Source organism: Gadus chalcogrammus, chromosome 11, assembly GCF_026213295.1.
Source record: "Gadus chalcogrammus isolate NIFS_2021 chromosome 11, NIFS_Gcha_1.0, whole genome shotgun sequence".
NCBI classification, from domain to species: domain Eukaryota; kingdom Metazoa; phylum Chordata; class Actinopteri; order Gadiformes; family Gadidae; genus Gadus; species Gadus chalcogrammus.
Genome location: NC_079422.1, coordinates 25,641,014 through 25,644,788, shown reverse-complemented (window position 1 = coordinate 25,644,788; position 3,775 = coordinate 25,641,014). Strand labels below are relative to the sequence as shown.

At 46.1% G+C, this 3,775-nt stretch overlaps 1 long non-coding RNA gene across 1 annotated transcript; it reads left to right on the top strand.

Annotated features, from left to right (window-relative positions):
- The first annotated feature begins 625 nt into the window (after window positions 1-625).
- LOC130392128 (uncharacterized) lies at window positions 626-2,762 on the top strand. The gene is made up of 3 exons (XR_008896971.1): window positions 626-776; window positions 1,877-2,042; window positions 2,726-2,762. It is a non-coding gene; the product is annotated as an uncharacterized LOC130392128 (long non-coding RNA).
- The last annotated feature ends 1,013 nt before the right edge of the window (window positions 2,763-3,775 follow it).

The window sequence follows — 3,775 nt, the reverse complement described above, 5'->3', positions numbered from 1 at the left end:
ATATTTCCGCTTAATTGAAAGGTTGAATCCCCTCGTGACTGAATGTTTGTATACAGCGCGCAGGCTGTATGCGCGCAGTCGCGCTCCACTTTTTTCTGTTGAGAACCTGCAGCGCCTTGAATATCTACTGCAGCGTTTTTACAGCTCGATGCGGTTTCGCATGAATCCGTCTTTACGGAGATATTCCTGAACCACATAAAACGAAACGTTTCCTCCCGTTTCGGCTCGGTGTAGACGGGGCCTCAGTGTTTGCGTTGTGTTTTTTTATCGTTGTAAGTTGTAACCAATTATTTTTACTTTTATGCCAATTGTTGCCGCGTTTAACTTTCAATTTGTGTGGTTGGCCAATCACAGCACGAGAGGGAGGGGCTTGGCCCGCCACCTAAAGGCTCCATATTTTTGGTGAAACTGCATAAGTCTTGTCCGTTTCGGCCGACCGTCCAGACGGAGCCGGCGTATCTGGTGCCCAAAACCGCACATTTCTGAGACCATGGGTGGTTTTTAACCTCTTCATTGAAGTTACAATCTGTCCTGAGAATGTGTGTGTTGGGACTAGGGTTGGCATCACCAGGGTTCGCGGGGAAATTTAAGATGAATGTAACCTGATACTAGGGGGCGGGGAAGCTCCGGGATCCCGGTGCCACACTCTCTCACCGGGTGGTGTGTTCACTTCATACACTTTCTTTCTCACCGGGTGGTGTCGTCATTAGAGAGCAATAAACCATACGATCGAATCAACTGAACAATAAACCATGAATAAAGGCAACATTTCAATGGTAAGTGGCCTACTACTCGCCATCGACAGCGTGATTGGGTATAATGGTTATAATGTTGTTTTAATGTAGTTTAATGAGTCCATGTCCAATGGCGGGGTTTCGGTCCGAGTGGAAGGCTGTAGCGGTAGCCTACTCTGACTCCAGATCTCCGCTCATTTTTGTAATTTATTAAAAATAAAAATATTCTTTGATCCTTAAAACGAACAACGAGCAGCCCTGCGTGAAAACAGTGAAGAGTTCCACTAAATTGATTTAATTTGTTACATTTCTTCCCATGGCCCGCCGACGTTTATCCCCAGATCTCCTCGCCTTTTGCACTTTATTGGGAAGTCTGTGACCAACATTGGTGTTGTTTATTAAAATGTATTAAATGTTAGGATTTGGATTAGGTTTTCTACTTGGGGTCCGTTCTGAGAGTTATTCAGATTGGTTATTAGGATGTTAGTTTCGGTTTGTCATTAATGGACATCTCGAGTATGACAGGTGAGGCCGGAGGCGACACAGGTGTGCGAAGCAGGTCACGTTTTCACTTCCCGAGAATACATTTTGTGAGCTCGAGTGTGGCGGGTGTGAAGCTTCCCCGGACCATATATGGCAGTTACCTACATGGAGTTAAAATCAAATTAAAGCTACATTTAAATTGAAGCCTGTTTCAAACCAGGGACAGTAGGCCTACTTTTCTTTTCTAAAGTGCGTTTAAAACTAACTTTTGGGACTTGAATAAGAATACTTAAAAGTGATGGACGACAAGATTCAAAAGTCCCTACACACCTTCCGAATAAATTTCAATAAAAATTTTCAAAAAGCATATTAATATACACCTCAAAGTTGGCTGGTAGTCCAGTCTTGGAAAGACTCCGGTTGTAGGGGTACACCTCTTTGGCTGTGGCTTCATTCAGCCCCCCCCCCCACACACGCACGCACGCACGCACACACACACACACACACACACACACACACACACACACACACACACACACACACACACACACACACACACAGTGATCAAAAAGTCACCAGCTAAGCTACCTAGCCTGGAGGCACGGAAAGAAAGACCCAACCCTGTGTGTGTGTGTGTGTGTGTGTGTGTGTGTGTTTAGGCTTGTGTGTGTGTGTATGTGTTTTTCTCTGTGGCCCTCCTCTGTGAAGCCCTGCCCACTCCTCCACCGGGCACCAATCCAAACAGGGCTGTACTGATGCGCCAACGCTCCTGCCCTGAAGGCCTGTACCCGTCAGCGAGCCTGTGCTGCCTCAACTGCCCCGCTGGTAAGCCCCGCCTCCTCCAGGGTCCACACAGACCCCCCCCCCCCGACCCTGTCTGGCTGGCTGCTGTTTGTGTTTCTATATATATATGGATCGAACTGTGGATAGGAGAGCTTAATTCACTTGAGGTGGTAAACAGTCTGGTTATGTTTTTAAACTGTTTATTCACTTGCCAGAAGAAGTCTAGAAGGACTAGGCTACTTTATTTTGAGATGCCTTCTTTCTAAATAACTAACTACCATTAGTGACTAGAATCATTTCATCACTTCTAGACTGAATTTAATTGATGTATTCCATAGTTACCAATAAATATACCAATAAATATTGAATATATATATATATTTTTTTTTTTAACCCAAAAAATATATTCGGAGCTAATTAAATAATACAGCCTAGTTACGCCACTGTTAGACACAACATAACAAAACGATTTGACTAAACTGAATCGATGAGTACAGCAACATTCAATAAAACTTCGACCACATTAGAGGAGCAGAGGTCAGATTAATGGGGATCATTTGAGTTACTTGATTGAAATGCCATCGTCCTCCGTCCAATGTGTGTGTGTGTGTGTGTGTGTGTGTGTGTGTGTGTGTGTGTGTGTGACTGTGTGTGTGTGTGGGTGTTTGTGTGTGTGTGTGTGTTTGTGTGTGTGTGTGTGGTGTGTGTGGTGGTGTGTGTGTCAGGCGAACACCAGGTCTCCCCGTGCTCCAGCGACCGGGGAGCAGATGTGTGCCTCAGAGTGTCCCATGGGGACGTTACAGGAGCAACAGCAACGACCTGCAGCACCTGTCTCACCTGTCACCCGGTGCCGCCCAGGTGGGTGAGACGGGGCAGGTGTTGCTGGCTCGTGAAGTCCCCATGGGGACTATGGAGCACACACTGCTACCGGTCGCTGGAGCACGGGGATACCTGGTGTTCGCTGACTACCACACCACACACACACACACACACACACACACACACAACACCCACAACACACACACACACACACACACACACACACACACACACCACACACACACACACACACACAACACACACCCACAATGGGAAGGAGTACGTGGCATTTCAATCAGTAACTAACAATGATCCCCCTTAATCGCCTATGCTCTCTAATGTGTCGAACGTTTTATGCATGTGCTGTACTCAGCGATTCAGTTTAGGCAAATCGTTTTGTTTGTGGTGTCAACAGTGGCGTAACTAGGCTGTTTTTTCATTAGACTGAATTCTTTTTGTGTTAAAAAAAATATATATATATATATCAATATTTATTGGAGTATTTATGGTAAACTATGGACTACATCACTTAAATTCAGTTAGAAGTATGAACTGATTCTACGTCACTACTGGTAGTTAGTTATTTAGAAAGAAGGCATCTCAAAATAAAGTAGCCTAGTCCTTCTAGACTGCTTCTGGCAAGTGAATAAACAGTTTAAAAACTAACCAGACTGTTTACCACCTCAAGTGAATTAAGCTCTCCTATCCACAGTTCGATCCATATATATATAGAAACACAAACAGCAGCCAGCCAGACAGGGTCGGGGGGGGGGGGGTCTGTGTGGACCCTGGAGGAGGCGGGGCTTACCAGCGGGGCAAGTTGAGGCAGCACAGGCTCGCTGACGGGTACAGGCCTTCAGGGCAGGAGCGTTGGCGCATCAGTACAGCCCTGTTTGGATTGGTGCCCGGTGGAGGAGTGGGCAGGGCTTCACAGAGGAGGGCCACAGAGAAAAACA